This window comes from Bacillus rossius, chromosome 5 (genome assembly GCF_032445375.1).
Source record: "Bacillus rossius redtenbacheri isolate Brsri chromosome 5, Brsri_v3, whole genome shotgun sequence".
In the NCBI taxonomy this organism is placed as follows: domain Eukaryota; kingdom Metazoa; phylum Arthropoda; class Insecta; order Phasmatodea; family Bacillidae; genus Bacillus; species Bacillus rossius.
This window is the reverse complement of record NC_086333.1, coordinates 56,843,728-56,861,703: the sequence shown is the minus strand read 5'-3', so window position 1 is coordinate 56,861,703 and position 17,976 is coordinate 56,843,728. Positions and strand designations below refer to the sequence as shown.

General features: G+C 37.4%; 1 protein-coding gene across 3 annotated transcripts in view; it reads right to left on the bottom strand.

Annotated features, from left to right (window-relative positions):
- Nucleotides 1–17,976, bottom strand: part of LOC134531825 (uncharacterized) — a 224,390-nt gene that overhangs the window by 140,385 nt on the left and 66,029 nt on the right. For all 3 annotated transcript variants that reach the window (XM_063367786.1, XM_063367788.1, XM_063367787.1), the window contains exon 2: nt 4,251–4,294. The gene's annotated coding sequence lies outside the window, so the exon portion shown is untranslated. The remainder of the gene's footprint in view (nt 1–4,250; nt 4,295–17,976) is intronic.

Genomic DNA, 17,976 nt, shown 5'->3' with positions numbered 1-17,976 from the left:
AAAGGAGCTTGAAACCGACACCGACGGAATGAATCGTTGGGAGGAAGTGGAGCACCCCGAGGAAACCCCACGGGCTATGGTAACTTCCGCCACGTTTCCCTGTTGCCGAAGAGATTCGGGTTCTAAACCAGATCACCTCGGCGCGTGGTACCACCTCTCGTCTTGAGACTTCCGTCAAGTAGGCCTACCAACGGCATAGTATCTTGATTTAACAGGGTGTACACGCTAATTTTTAATACGATCTCCCCGACTTTTCCCTGGCTATTTTTTAAATATATTTTACCGTTTTTTTTGTAACTTTCTGGAAGAAATAAATAAAATCCAGCCTCCACCATTCCCATAGCTGCCTAATGTTTGTTTTTTTTTTGTTTTCTTTATATATTTTTTTACATGTAACAGAACTTTGCATACGCGATTTTATAGTGTTTATGACTTAGCACTAAAATCCCAACTGGAGGGAGGGATAATTGATTTGATAGAGTCGGTGATGGGAGACTGCAGTATGGCGTTTTCCGGGGAATTTCCGTTGATTTACCATGATTTCAACCCGACTTTCCCTGACCAGTAGGGCCGGGCACGGCGGGCAACTGCCCGGGGCCCCGCGACCGATGATAACTTAGCAGGAAGTAGTATCAAATTTTTTAAAAGTAAATTAGCAAAACCATTGTCGAAATTTAAGTTTCAGACGGGATTTAAAAAAAAAAAAATGTTGTTTGAAACAATTTGAATTTCTGTGGAAGGCTTCCTAGAAGGTTGGAATTTTGTCCAATCTGAATTGAGTGCTAGTGTGCCCCTGGTGTTAAAAAAAAAGGTAATGTATTTTAGAGGGATTGAAGTTTTCTTGGTTTTTGATTTGAAACTTTGTGAACATATGGTCTGTTGAAGCAGTTACAGCATTATGTGACAATTATGAGAAACATCCATGTTTATAAAATTAAAAAGTATTAACCATCATAACAAAACCATTCGGACAAGCTAGGCCTACGCTAGCCACAATTTTACATGTGGTAGTTTCTTCCATACCTGCTGCCAAGAAGGCTTTTGCTAGAAGCTTCTACCTGAATGAAACCTTCCATCGTGTCATAAAGGCTTAGGCTTACGCAACACGCAACCAATTCAATAAAATCACAGACTTACTTATCACAAAAGTTGTAAGGCTTCACCAAGCAAAAAATTGAAATTGTTAAATAATAGAAAACATATTTCTTCTTCCCCCCCTTTATTTTAAAAAAAATATTCTTGTATCATAAAAACACATGAACATGTCAATACTTCGAATCAAATTTTTTCTTTCGCTGTGCTAAAGTTATAACACGCAAAAACCTAATGATGTGTGTCATTAAAAATATTTTTGGCTTTCTATGAATAAAACAATTTCGTCTTAAAATGTTTTTCGTACATTTTTCTTCAAGTATGACAGGCATAATGGCAAGCCGAAGCGCAATAAAAATGGACGATGGGTGAGTTTTTTTTTTGTGTCTTGCGTAGTTCATAAATGCGGCCTTATGCTGTGTTAAATAAACTACCCAAGGAAAGCAACAACGCAATCAATTGATAAAGCAAGCAAGTCACAAGATATCACCAATACTAACTAAAGTGTACAATATTAGAAAACATATTTTTTTCACCCCGGGCTTCTTTTGATAATTCATATTTATTACGAAAACATAGAAAAATGTAAAACAATTTTTTTTCTATCACTGCGTGAAAGTTAAACACCGTGGGCTTCTATGCACATAACGTCTGCGTCTTTAAAAGATTTCGACACGCTTCTCGTCCTATACGGCCGTCGAAAACTGAAGCCAAAACACAAGGAAAGTTGAAATTAGAAACAAAATAAAACTTGCGTAGTTTATAAAGAAGGCCTTAGTCAATACGTGACACAAGCCCTCCCCTCCCTGTTCAACGCCCCTTCACTGAGGCCCGCGCTACCTGTCGGCTCGCGCAGGGTGACAAACCTGTTCACAGAGCTCTCCCCTTTCCCCCTACCACACCGCCCAACTCCCTGGAATCAGTATCTCCCTAGGGACCTCCCCGTCACGTGGGCAGCTTTCTCCGGAGCCGGCGGCAGCTTCCAGGAGATCTGACGCTCGCTCGGTCGGTCCAGTTTCCTGAAACTCCCCGCTTCCCCCCCCCCCCTCCCCTCCACCCTTCAACCAACCCAGCATCATCGGAGGAGCAGATTACCGCCTTTCCCGCCCGACCCCTCCTTCAGCTTGATTTGTGGCATTCTGGTCGCGTTAATTTGCCCAACCTAGAAACACTCGCGAGCAGGGGGTTAAACACCTGTTCCAAAGAAATCGTTCACACTGTTCCGAGATCACAGTCAAAATTACAGAAGAATGCACAGAAAACATTATCATTACATTTTTCTGTGCTTTCACAAAAGATTCCTTTGGGAACCAGTAGCCAAGAACTAGTTAGTAATACTAAAAGAAATATATTGTAAATTTGTACAATACATGGCTATGGATATATATATATATACTAGCTGCCCGACCCGGCTTCGCACGGCTATAGGTACTAATGGAAAAAAATTAAGCCACATCTCCCATTTATAGTAATGGTAAATAAAAAAAAAATTCAGTGAAAATTTATTACAATGCTGTATAATGTACCGGAGAGAAAATGAATAGCACCGATGGTTACCCGACTCGTGCACGCAACGTACAACTGATGTACCCGTACTTCGCTACGGCAGTCTACAGGCAGATCACTCTTGCGCCGCTCATAATAGATGCCCCTCGTTGTGGGTACGCCACTGCCGCGCGATGCCCGTTGCCATGGAGACGCAGAAGGCATGAACAATGCAAAATACTGTTCTCATGCAGACAAAGTACCCACTGTTGCCTGGTTTTAACCACCCATTAGATCTAATTTTCGGAAAATGTCATCCTGCGTAACATAAGGAACATTAGGGGCAGGCATATTTCGCGAAAAAATCTGCTCGGCGTCGGCGGTCCCTCTCCCACCCTCCCCCTACCCCTGCCCACTCCCGCCACACCTCCCCCTCCCACTCCCGCCACACCTCCCCTTCCCAATACCACCACACCTCCCCCTCCACCCCCCACTACCACCACACCTCCCCCTCCCACTCCCGCCACACCTCCCCTTCCCACTACCACCACACCTCCCCCTCCACCCCCCACTACCACCACACCTCCCCCTCCCACTACCACCACACCTCCCCCTCCCACTACCACTTGCAAAATTTCAACGGTGATGAGGACTGCACTAACAATGAAATAGCCGTTGCCATAGAGACGAATGAAGCATCAACAAAGCAACAGCCGTTGCCATGGTGATTTCCTACCAAAAACTGGAAATAAAATAAAAAAATTTAGGGGTGGACTACCCCTAACATTTAGGGGGATGAAAAATAGATGTTGGCCGATTCTCATAGATACCGGATAAGCACAAAAAATTTCATCAAAATCGGTCAAGCCGTTTCGGAGAAGTATGGCAACGAAAACTGTGACACGAGAATTTTATATATATATATATATATATATATATATATATATATGAAATACGTTAATTGAGCTAATACTGAGTATTTCTTAAGAAAATTGGCACATAATTTTATATCTAAATCGATGTTTCATTCATAACTTTCCTAAACCATGTTGATGTTTTACACAGAATTGTTCGTTGAGGCACACTTTGAAACATCTACAAGTATGGCTCATTTTTATTAGATAGAAAATATTATACGTACTTCATCTTAGAGCTTTGATCTGTGTCGCAGAAATTCCAAGTTTATCTCTGTAATGGTTATCTCAAACCCACATTGCAAGACACGTTCAGAAACTCAGGCCAAATCATACTCGTTATCAAGTCGGTAAATCTCGCAGCATTATCTTATAACCGTAGGAACAAAAAAGATGTATGTATCAAACAATATATGCACTCAATTCAAAACATTAAGATTGTTGGTTTTAATTTACTTATATTAAATATGAGTCACATTCCACATATGCAATTTAAATTGTCTTAGCTTGACATATAATCAAATACACTACAGCTATATAGCATTTCATCAAAGTCTAGTTGGTGATAACATTGAATACATATATATAAAAAAAAAATATATATATATATATTCAATGGTGATAAGTATCCATGCAGGTTCTGTACGCAAACAGAAATCGCATTGCTTTGGTTGCGGTTAATGTTTTCCAGGAAGAACGGAAAACGTCTTGCCATGTGTCCAAATTTCTTATAATGATTTTATCTGGTGGCGTTCTCACCTTATCTTAACTGGCGTAACTCTTCGCACGGCAAAGCTCACAATCTGCAAAGGAGGAAAAAAATTGGCATTAGATAATCATTAATTGGTTAACACACACAATTAAGAACACAGCGTTAATGTAAGTTTTCTGTCACTCCGTACGAACTTCAAAGAGTAGGTACTATAAATTTTTACAACTCTAGGGTCCCTGCACTCTTGCTCCAGACGATTTCCCTGAGTTTTCCCTGCATCCTTTCTCCAAAGAAAATTACCCCCTCCCCCCTCTTTATTACATCACTTAATCATGCATGAATACAATCATACTTTAAACTATCGAAACATTTATCAAAACAAATTTAAACCACGCTGTTAAAAATTTTCACCTTAAAATTATGAAGAACGCTGGTTACAAATTATCCAGGGATATTAGTAAATTTACCGTCATCTTCGTTAATTTATGGGCACCAAGTTTATTGACTTGAACGTGACTACACGAAAATTATCTTGATACACGATGTAAACATTCAAATACTTGTTAAGACTCGTGCAAAAAACACTTATTTATTCTACGAATGTGTTCATCTTAACAAAAAAAAAACAGGAACTGGAAGTCGAAATACGGCGTAGTCAATACGAAGATTCAGTTTTATAAAATTGCGAAGGACCTTCGTTTAGTTCAGGTAAAATTTCGTTGAAAAGTCAGTAAGTTTAATGTAATTTCTAAGAGTGCACACATAACATGTCAAACTGGCCATAAAATTTTGTTTGCACGATACACAGTTTGCTCTGCCAACATTTCCATCAATGTCATGCAACCAGTCGAACGAGTCTGCAATATCTGCAATACAAAACCATAATCTTTGATCAAACTTTGAATTAATGCATTACTGGTTGTGACCAGGCGAATGACAATTCATATTTTTTCGTGCTCCAATCATTAAATTAACTGACATATGATTCATTGATTGTTCTCCAAAGCCCTTGTCACACTGTCAAATATTTGTCTCCAAATATACTTGACAATAGAATTGGAGGGATAATATTGGATGGAAAATAGCTTCCAATTTTCTCAATCATATATATTTTTGCACAGATAACATCAAATGTGTTTTAAATCATGTCATACTATCAAAGTCTATTTTTGGTCTGAGCCATTTCCAACGTTTCAATTTTCCAATTAATTTTGAAATTAAAGAGTGTTGGATGTAATTTTTTTAACTAATTATATTTGTGCCTATTTAAATTTTTTGACCATATATAAATTTAAATCACAATAATATTAATTTCATAATTAATTTGTTGATCGGTGATTTTTTTAAGTTATGTAAATATAATTTCATTTTTACACATAACATTTTTTCGTATAAGACCATCATATTAACTCTTTTCAGTTATTTAACTTTTATAACCTCTTTAATTGCCCATGTGATCTTCGCTATTTTTTTAAAAAAACCAATTTTGGCGGAAACAGATAAAATTTCAGTTTTCGTTTTGCACGATTTTAATTGGCCGGTTGCATCCAACATCCAACATATTTTAGAACTAATCCTACATGCAAAATATTTTATGGAATCTCAAATCATCCAATTTGTCAAACAAACATGGCTGTGCTTGTGACCTTTTGCGGTGACGTCATAAACCTTCAAATTTATTTCACCCACATATCGGAAGGTTTTGGAAGCGTAAAATTGACAGTGGGACAGGGCCTTACGGAGACAATTGGGTTTACGAATACCCAGAATTTAGTAATTAAAATACAGGCTGGTTTTTAAGAAATAAAGGGAACTCAATGGTATTCTAAATTAACCATCCAGTACGGTGACTAACATTTCCCTGTGTTTTCCAGGCTTTGGAGATAGCTTTCAAATTCCCTGAGTTCTCCCGGTTTTCCAGGTTTTCCCTGCCTGCAGGAACCCTGAACTCGCCGACACTACCCAGAAAGAAATGTTTAAAAACAAAGCCAAAAGCTTGAATAGGTAGAAGACTTAATTTCCTTATAATTTGCAAACAAATACACAAGCATGCTGTATACCAAAGAAAAAAAAAAGTGTACATTTTACTAAACTATATTTATATTATAAACACAGGCATCCTAAAAAAATCAGAGTAAAAATGTATTTCATTTAACTATCCCAAAAATGGGATAAAATTCAATGAAAGAAATGTGTTGTGTAAATGATGATACACTTTAATATTGATTACTCGTCTGGGTACCTTCTATGAATGGGCATGCCCCGTCCCAAGTCATTATTTTATATTTACGTTTAACAAGGTTAAATTTGCAGACTTTTGAGTGGCCAAAAATCAACAAAATAATTTATATATATATATATATATTTATATATATATATATATATATATAAATTACTTTCTGCATAATTAGCTGGAAATGTTGAATTTTTTAACATTTTGTGCAGTATAGATAAATTGAACCAAATTGAATACAAATGAAGATTTTTGGGTTTAAAAGGCAATGATAGTGGCTACTGGCAATGTTAGAGGTATGGTTTAAATTATTTTCAGAAAAATTTATTAGTTTTTATTCAGCCTTATAAAATCATAAAAGTTCTGAGAATAATAAATATATTTTTTTTCTGAAATAAAACTCAACCATATCACAGTCAATCATATGCCAGTAAAATTGACATTAAACCTAAAAAATTTCCAGTTTGATATAATATTTCATTCTGCTTATCTATATCTCACAAAAACGTTTGAATAGCAAACTTTGCTAGATATTTATGCAAAACTAATTTTATATATAATTTTTTTTCTCTCCATTTTATTTAAAGTTCAGACGCTCACGACAATTTTAACAGCATGGAACGAAAATATAACAATGATCTGGAACGGGACACACACCCATAACCTTTAAGAGAATAAGGAGACGAGGTCAAAAGGTAAGGGCTAGCCAACGCGTTATCACGTAATCAGTAGAAGCGGTGGCTGGCGGCCATGCACGTCAACCCCGGGACTCCGGTCGGCCGCACACAGGCACAAAAACAAACATAACACAGGGGTGCCCACAAGGGGGGGGGGGGGGGGTAACGAAGCAGACTGCGTCATTGAAATTTCGGGGGGGGGGGGGGGTTAAAAGACGAGAAAAATGTATATATTATTTACATAATTATAGCTTCTAATGTGAAAATACGTTTCTGGTGCTTTGATAATTGAAAGGGATCTTGTAAATCAAATTGGCAACCCCGCACTTTCCTCAACAAAAGCAGTTTGGCATCTGTCGGTTCAGGATGGAAATATTACCTGATATGACCAAAATTATTATTATTATTAGAAAATCAGTTTTAATTAATGCAAAATGTGATAAAATATAATACTAAAAAAGTATAATATTATAAAATAATTGAGTAAATCATTGAGAAAATGGCATAGAAAATTCGGGGGGGGGGGGGGGGGGGCGCATCATTAGGTTCGTGGGGGGGAGTCATAGTGTTTGGGGGGGGGGGGGGGGTTGGCACCTCTGCATAACATGCACGCATTTTTACCTCGCTATGAAATGCGATGATTTTACAGGTGGCTGCGATTCACGCAGAGTATTCGACATGCCCGAAGATTATCGAATACCTGCCTTCGGGTGACTTCGGAATTCTTTTGTTTAGGAGTAAAAACGCATTTTTTATTTTGCCGTGTGTTCGTGAATGCCTAATTAATTAAAATGGTCGATTAGGTCAGGTCAGTTACATTATAAATACTTTTAAACTAAGCGGACATTAAAAATATGAATTATTTTTAATGGTTGTTTAGCTTTTAAGTATTTATAATGTAACTGACCTGACCTAACAAACCGGGACAAAGGATGAAAAGTAGGAACTCACGTAATTTTTTTTACTTATTACTTGCGCAACAATATCCAAAAAAACAAATAAATCTTAAGTTAATTACATCGCATTTTAATTTGATGACATTGCAAGACGAATGTAAAAGATAAGAATGTTCGTATACTTGCTCAAATATTAGTATTGGTTTTAATGGCTTAATTTGTATTATTGTTATGAAACTTCCTACCTTTATCTGTTTATGTCCGGCATTTAAAACAGACGTTTTTTCACCTAAACAAAAGAATTGCGAAGACACCCGAAGGCAAGTAGGTATTCGGTAATGTTCGGGCATGTCGAATACTCGGCGTGAATCTTAGGCTTCCCTGATTTTACAGGTGGCTACACAAGGTGGACTGTACGTGGTAATAGTGGGTCACGAAACACATACAATACCGGCTTTCTTGCCTTAAGTTGAGTCATATCGATAAGTGGTCACGAACCAACGACCCTTTCCTGCTTAAGCATGATGCCTGAGCAATGAGGGCCCCTCAAGGGAACATTTGCATGCTCCGAGTCTCTCAGTTTCATGTAGGCCAAGAACTGAAATTTCTTCAAGTGCTAGTCTTTACTAAAAGTGTTGTTTCAACGTCCGTTGATAAAAACTCGTAAACACTTCTGTGTTTTATTTTTATGTTATGAAAATAGTTCTATTTTATTTTCAAGTAATATTTCCCCTAGGCCTGCGTCAGCGAAACGCAAAGATCGTGAAATGTACGCACATTGAAAATAAAATATTTTAAAAACTTCAATCAATTAAAAAAATACATATTTAACAAATATAACATTAAAATATATAACAAAAAGTGTATGACGTACAGATAATAAGCTTCCGTGCATTCAGGCGCCTGTATTCGTAAAGCATTAATTGATAAATTATATATTACATATGTAGCACGACAGTTTATCTGAAGAATACTAATAATTTAACAAACTACTGCAATACGTAGTTTTAAACAGATGGAGTATAATCATTTTGATAGGCTTTAACTTTATTAGTTGGCAGTAATTTTAATTTTGACCTTTTCCATAGGAAATTGGGTTTTTCTTTAATAATACTTTTATAAGGGACATAGTTTAAATTATTTTTTCAAATATAAAAGTATAAAAGTAAAACTTCACAAAAAGTGTGAGGGTACACAAATATTTAAACACGTTACAACTGTGCAAGTATGCAAGTGTATAATAATGTGTGTGGAAGTATATGAGTAAGCTATGCTTAGTGCACAATTATGCAAGTGTGCTATAGTGCAAAAATGCTATCGAGTGCTGCTGCTGCTGCAATCTATGTTTTTTGCCAAGTAATTTTATTTCTAATAAAAGTACCTACACATTAGAAAGTTCATACGGAGAGGTTCACAAGAAAGACTTTCTAGGAGTCCTGAAACCAAAGTTCACAAAAAAAAACTTTATAGTGTTAACAGTTTAATGAATGTTAACAAGATGGCAGTATTTTAATAAGATGGCTTGTCGAAAATCAGGTTCAAAGCCGGGGTTTAGTGTTTTAACAGTCTTTTTTCGCTTTTATCGGAGCTGTTTCATTATATAGTTTAAAATTTTGGGTCTGCAAATCTCGATAGTCGACGTAGCTGCTCCTGCAGTGAATTCTATCGCCGGGTGTGAAAACTGCGTGTGATTTGCATCCATAAATGTAGTTGAAAACATTAATTTACGTATATTTATCACACTCGGCTGTATCTACGTTAATTTTCGTATCCAAGTTTCGCATTACAAGTGTATTTGCAACATGAGAACACCTGAATTTGCTCTTTATCAAGGTTAGATGTTACACAACACCGGAGAGTACTGGAAAAACTAGCTCAATTATTTTTTATTTATTTGCATCTGGAATGACGGCTATTGAAGTACAGCTACGGGTATTGTATCGTGACCTAGCACTAGCTGACGAAGACGTAATGGTGGATTATTGCTCAGCTGGATCATTAAAAAAAAATGGGTGCGTGTACTTATGTACGTGCGTGAGAAGTTATACTTATTTGGCATCATTAAAAAATAGTTTTTAATTGCATGCAAATAATTAATTACAGTAAAATAATTAAAGGGCTGGAAAAAGATAGTGAACAGTGTCAATAAAGTTCAGATTAAATTTGAAAAATTAAATAAATAAAATTTAAAGAATAATAAATATACATGACATAATTTGTACTAAAATTATAAGATACTTAATTTTAAATATTTATTATTGATTATTTAATATTTTAAAAGTAAATAAATTTAATAATAAATTCAAAAATTTAATTAAGTTTTAAAATTTTTTAAATACTTATTATTTTCTTAATTTAATAGTCACGTTTAATTTTTATCAAAAAAGTGTTCATTAAATTTGTTCATTTATTTTTATAAGTCTTTATTATGTATTCAATTTAATAATAAATATTAAAAATTATTATAATTTGATGTTCGATTTTAATTTTTATCACAAATTTTTATTAAATGTTTTATTAAATTTATTTATTTATTTTGTAAATATTAAATTACCAATAATTAATATTTAACATTAATAATTTAATAATTAAGCATTAATTATATTAAATAATAATATTTTAATTTATATCAATAAATAATACATACGGATAGTTAACCTCAATTATATTGGAGCACTTAAAAAACTATAAAGGCACAATTTTTTTTACTAATATTTACGAATAGTAAATAATATTAATCAAAATATTCAATTTAAATCACTACTGAATATAATTTATTAGCACATATATAATTCGCACTTGTATGAAACTAAAACACGTGTTGTGAATGTAGAAACTAGAAACATGTGGATAAATATTATAAATATGAAAACAGTGATCAGAGGCTACGAGCGTGCCAACATGCGCGACTAATAGATGTTCTATTTCTATTTTGTTGGTAGCTTTTTTTCAAGACTTAATGGCGGTTTAGCGGGCAGCTTCAACCTGTTAATTTTGGGTTACAGTGATGCGCGCGCATCTTAAAATTTCACTCTCGTCATTTTTTTCATAACGCGCCTAAAGAAGTATAACTTGAAAAAAATTATTATTCCATTGGACTGTGGGTGTGTACTGCGAGGAGACGTGTGGAAAGAGGTGGGTGTCAACGAAGGAGATATGGGAAGGGGGGAGTGCGAGACCGCTAGAGGTGTCCAAGGTGACCAACTTACAGCAACAAACAGCCTCGACATTCCTCGCGATCCAGCCGAGGAACTGGACCGACTGCCCTGCTTTGTCTCGCGAGTCTTAACTGTCCCCTTCCGCGTCAGCCTGGACGAGGGAAAAAAAAATCAAAACTTCCCAGTATCAAAGTGAAGAGAACTGATCCCTACGGTGAGTTCTTGGGATCCCTAAGGCCGGTAGGGTATTCCAAGACGTTCGGGTAAGGTAGCGAATAAGCACTGTCTTGTTCGGCCGTATTCCAGAAAGTATCCAAACCGAATCCCAGTAAGAAACCAAATCGGCCACCGTTTTAATAAACGGTGCCCTGCGCGAGGCTAGAAACTGGATTCAAATAATTCCAGTGGACGTTTCAAAACAACTGACCCAATGTTGACGCAAAAATCTGAAGATAGCAGCACCATGGCACAAAAATATAACCGCCTTTCTAAGTTCCTCAAATACATTTTTTTTTTTAATTTTTTAATTTTTTATTGTTATGACCATTAAAGTGTACAAAATGTATTCCAGGATATTTTCGCTATCATAAAGTTTAATTTGGCACACAAACACGCTTGGAACATCCCACGATGTTCACAAAAATAACTGTATATAAGAGTTAATGGCACCTGATGCGGGTACACCATTTGGATTAAATTAATGAAAAAGTGAACTCAACGCATGCGCGGGATTTGGGCAACAGATACAAACAGGAAACAAAAATACGTTCCCTTAAAATAAGGGACTGGCTGTGTCCTATCGTGCACTAAGAATACGTTGTTGGTTTTTTTGACGCACTACAACCCTCTCCCCTCCCCCTCCCGCACACCAAGCGTGAAGACTGTTTATCAATCAGTCTACGCTGGTCTTTCTTTGTTGACGCACGACAGCGTTGTGATGGAAGTTATTGAAACGGAGAAAGGGAAGCCTGCAGTGCTTTATGGTGAACATGCCTACCGAAAGAAGCGTGTCAATGCTGATGGTGCTGTGACGTGGGTTTGCTTGCAAGAAAGGGGACTAAAAACTGCAAGGGAATATTAGTTAGTAGAAATGTGGAAGTTTTAAATGTGTCAGATCACGAATGTATTCCAGACATTGCTAAACTTGATGTGATGAAATCTGTCTTTAGAGCCAAGAAAAGAGTGAGATGAGTGTGTTACCGTGGCAAAAGTGTACTCTGACGAATTGGGCACTTTACACGATAAAGGATCAGAATTCGTGACTGAATTACCACATGCGTCGTTATGAAGTTTTCACGGCAACATTTCATTCAGTGATGTACCACGTATAAAGGTAAAAAAGGATATAGCTTGCAAACATATGTTTCACATACTTTTGTCAAAGCAATAATTATTTTACTTACACAAGCAAGTTAGTACGCAAACAAAGCCAAAGCAAGAAAACATACATTTTTAATGTATATATAATTTTTTTCTTTGGTAAATGTTGATGTATAGCAGGTGTATATCTAGGTATAAATAAACATGTTGCTCTCAATTTAAACAAATATTAAAAACTACCCCAAAAATATATATAAACAATTGATTCTAAAAAAAATGTCACCCACGGAACTGATTTTTTATATTTTTCTTGTACACTTCATTTTCAGAAAATAATCGTTGGCTGAAAAAAAAAATTCTGTCCAACTCCTGACTAAACGACATGAAGTTTTTCTTAATGGGCTACTTCAGAAATGTAATCGTAATATTATTTTAACAAGTTTCAATGTAAGGTGGTTGTGATATACACCTAATCGTAAAATAACATGCATTAATTTCGAGATGGTCCACAATAATACGTGTGTTAATCATAATAGTTTAATTTGCCAACGAGTCATACCTTTTTAATAAGTTACTTTAATGTCAACTTACTAACGTGTTGTATAACTTCAGTTTTTTGAGAAATCTTAATAAACCATTCTATAGGCACACATTACTTAAAAACTTGAGACCTTACATCATAAATGTAACAAAGCTATGTAGTTTAATCACGAATTCTGAAAGTTGTGATTATTTCATATTTAAATGACTTTATGTTTAGGAAATATATTCCAGGGTAGTTCCACTATTTTTTTTTCATACGACAAACCGATATTTTTATGATAAGTTTCCCGATGTCCACAAATGCGAACATATACGTGTGCGCGCTGCACACACAAGGTTAGTCCGCCATCTTGAACGCTTCGTCTCGCGGGCGTTAAGCGGGAAATAATAACACTATTTCCTAGCATTCAACAGCAGTCGTGAACGCGGAAGTCGGCGGCGCTCGGATGTCACGGCAAGCAGGCGGGAGACTATATGTCGCCTACCCGCGGTTTTTTTTTTTTTTTGTAATTTGAGAATGCAGACATTGGCGGAAAGCGGGAAGGGGGGGGGGGGGGGTCGCGGGTGGGAGGTACGGCACGACGAGGCCAGTGCAGTTGAGAGAAGCATCCCGTCAGGATGTTGGGAAGTGGAAGATCTCGCGTGTCCTCTACCGGGTGGCCGACACCCCGGTGCGCGTCATTTGACCTAAAAGTCATATCTCTTAAACGTCACTTGGCCTACAATTTAAAATAATCCTTCAGTCATTTGACCTAAAAGTCATTTGACCTAAAAGTCATATCTCCTAAAAGTCATATCTCCTAAAAGTCATTTGCCCTAAAAGTCATTTGCCCTAAAAGTCATTTGCCCTAAAAGTCATATCTCCTAAACGTCACTTGACCTAACAGCCTAAACGTCAGTTGCTCTTAAAGTCATATCTCCTAAACGTCACTTGACCTAAAAGTCACATGACCTAAAAGTCACTTGGCCTAAAAGTCAGTTGCCCTAAAAGTCAGTTGCCCTAAAAGTCATTCGACCTAACAGGCATTCAGCCGAAATTCATTTTAGGTCGAATGACTTTAGGGCAAGTGGAGTGTACTCCGACACCCAGCTGGCCTCTCTCCGCGGACGAGCAGCAGTGTGACACGAGGCCCGGGGATAGTGTGCCGCTGGTCCTCGTCACCAGAGGCAGTCCGGGTGGGGTCGCGTGGAAAAAAAGTACGATACTGGAAAACTACCACATGGGAGAAGGACCAAGGATTATTCCACCATAGTTTCGTGTACACTCCATGGCTCGGCTGTCAGAGTAGTGCATAGAATACGTCGGTAGGTAGCACTTTCAACAGGAGCAGTTTCTTAGGTTAACTTAGCAGACTACATTTAGCACTTCTGACAGTGACTTTCTGCAGTTGCAATCATAAATAAACTCAACAGATCGTGCGAAAGAAGAAATAAATGTTTCCAAATATGTGTTTTAATAAGTAGCACTGTAAGTTTATAAACATGATGTGGTCAATTATGTTAGAATTCCCCCGGTATTTATTCCTTACGGTATTTTTCCATTATGGCACACGGTGGAATGTAAATGTTAAATGATGACCCAGAGCAGGGCGCGGGGCGCGGGGCGGCGCCCGGGGAAAGCTCGGCGGGGAGCACCAGCAACCCCCCGCGGGGTGTAGGCCCCTGCGTGGCACGTGCCGGCCGCACCACCCCGGCTGCCGGAAGGAGGTGAACAGGTGGCGGCGATCGAGGCCGCCTCGCCTGACCCTCTTAGCCGCGCGCCGTCGCTCTCCTCGCTTTCATCTCTGGAGCAGGAGGCTTCCACGCAGTCTCAGGGAGATCCGAGCGGCCAAGTCGTGCACGCGTTCGTAGACAGAAGTCTGTGCTAGTGAGACGGGTAACTTACATATTTTTGGCTTCGTTTGAGAACAATAGGCATACGATTTAATGGACCCCATCTCGCATGCCACAAATACAGATGGCCATAAAAGAACGTACCAATTTTGAAAAGTATTCTATGCCAGTTTAATTTAGACTATTTACAACAAATCATACAACAAAGTGTTTTTTTTTTCACAGTTTTGTGGCAACCCTATTTTTTATTGATATGAATGGCACACATTAAAAATAAAGAGTTTCAAGTTTAAGGTTACTTAAAAACAGTTAATATTAGTAGCAAATAAAACTGAGTTAAATTGATTGGTCTAACCTTACGAACCCGTTTTTTTTCCCCACTCGTAAAAATAGTTTAAAACGACTTGGAGAGGGAAAACCATACTCCTCGAAGCTACCATATTATATAGTCTGTGCCACATAACTTGTCAAAAAATGTGAGGGGTCTCAAGTAGTTCCAATTGGCTGTGTATCATTCCACATCACTGTTGTTCTGTAAGCACTGCTTGGAAAAAAAAATTCATTTTGTTGACAGTTCGTAATCACACAATAAAAACAGCTTTTTCTACTACTAAAATTTTTATGATCTCAAAGGCAAATTTTAATGTCAGTCCTATAGTATTTACTGAAAGCATGAAATCATGTGGTATACAGTTTGGATTAACTGTTTGTGTGTAGCAATTAATTTAAAACTCTTTATTAACAGTATGTTATTCATAAATAAAAAAAAATATTGTTTTTCCGAAACCATACAAACTTTTTTTTCAAGAGTTTTGTGAAAATCTATGTTTTTAAAAATTGATTTATGAATGATATACTAAAAATAAAGATTTTAAAGACGAAGGCTGCGTACACGCGGTTAATCCAAAACTGAACACCACACGCTTAGATGATTTCAGCGCAGAGATAAAAATTCACCTGTTAAGTTCATTAAAAAAAAAAAACAACATTAAATAAGGACTTGTTTTGTAGAAAAAAAAATCCTTTTATAAGTAATCAAATATGATTTCATCAAGAAACAATTTGCAATAATGTGCAAAATCAAGAAACATTAGGGAACAAAATAATTTTGGATACCACCGCCTTAACTTCAGGACGAGGGGGGAGGAGGCAGTCGTGACGCACGAACGCTGCAAGCATCTCGCTCCGAGAGCCCCCTCGCTCGCGGTTCCCCGTCAACGAATCCCGTCGCCGTGTCGGGAGTTACGTGAAAGCCCCGCGGGCCCGTCCCATTGTGGGGGAAGCCTTCTTTTCACAGACGAGAGAGCCCAAAACCCGAAGTTCGTGCTTTTTTTTCCCCCGTATCTTTAATGCAGCTATCCTAACCAAATCAACCGTCCGCAATATTTTCAAAGTATTTATAATGTAGCTAACCTAACCTAATTGATAATTAGTATCCTTTTATCAACACCGCCATATTTATTTACAATGAACAAAAAAAAAACCGAAGATGCACGATCGGGCGTTTGGCTCTCTCGTCTTTGAAAAGAATGCTTCCCCTCATTGTGGCGTGTTGTGTTTGTGTCTGGGGGGGGGGGGGGGGGAGGGCCTGCACGAGACATTTGGTACTCCCGTTCCGCAGCACGAGTTCAAGAAATCCAAGAGCTGGTATATGCAATAATTCCCATGTTAATAATAATGAAGTGAAAATGAGAACACACAAAATCCCTCTTTTCCCATCAGATCGGTAAAAAAAATATTTGTTTGCTATAAAGAAGTTTAACGCTACTGCCTTCCTGAAATGTGTTATTTTTTTTTAAATATCCGGGTGTAAAAAAATAGCGACAGGTGAAACACACATGGTGAAGGGCGGAAATAAAAGGAAAACGTGAAAAAAAAAAAAGTTGAAGGAGACGTCTCGATTGTCACGTCCGCAATCGTCGTCACCGCACGGTGAGGATTGTTCGGCGGTCAGCCAAGGTTAACGAGCGTCGGGACGGTAATATCCGCTCGAGCGGAACAAATGACATGGCAGGAGGAGGTGAACAACCTTGGAGGGGGGTCAGCTCACACTCTAATATCACATCCCTCCTAACGGTGACCGGCTGCAATTGATTATTTGTCGACGAGGGGTGGAGGGGAGGAACCTATAGACCGTTACCTCGGAAAATCCTAAAAAAAATTGGTTGTCTGTAAAGTCGGTTTACGGACGATCGTTTAACGTGACGTCATAACAAAACATTGATGAAATGATTGCATACTTTTATGAATAAAATTGATTTTTTTTATTGAATTATCACTATTTTGTATGGATACAAAGATGGAGTGAAATGAAATCTACAATTTAATTGATAAATTTACTTTTATTTGCACTCATTAATTCAAATATTTTTTTTTACTTTAACGAAGAGATTATTTTAACTATAACTTTTATACGTGTTTGCTATTTAACTGCTTCCAATCTGTGTTATTCTGTTTAGGATAGGACGATGATAGGAAAAGTAGGAAACGAATGTGAGTGTTTCAAGTTGAATGTGCCTCGAAAAAGTCAAATCGATGGTTGTTCCAATCGAGTGGAAGAGAGATAGATGCGGCGCAAGCGTACAATGAGCGTAACGGGACAATGTGCGTTACGGGACACTTTTTCGTGTGTGCAGCCGGCGTTCATCGATTTTTACACGTTGTCACGTCAAAAAAATAGTAATGCAGGTGGTAGACCGTACTAAATTAATAAATAAGTATACCACGTTACCTCCCGTTAAGGGCACACGTACTGTGTGTGCAGAGCTCCAGATAAATAAACCACGTGATTTAAAAACTGCTCAAGCTATCAGAGTGGAATATGTTTACAAAAGCATTCCAGAATACGCCGAGAGAGAATGATTAGTTCTGCTTCCGTATTTAGTTACAAAACTGTATTTTTCGAAGAGTTAAAAATGGTTTAAACGCATGTTTCTAGATTAATCTTTAGTCATGAAACACCCGGTACAGATTATTGAAAACAACTTTATCTTCATTCTCTGCCATTTAATTTGATGGTTACCACACTAATATCATAGTTGCCCTATGTACGACGAGAAGGCTACACGCCAGTTAAGAGCCTTGCGCTTAGAGGCGATACCGCGCTAGAAGCA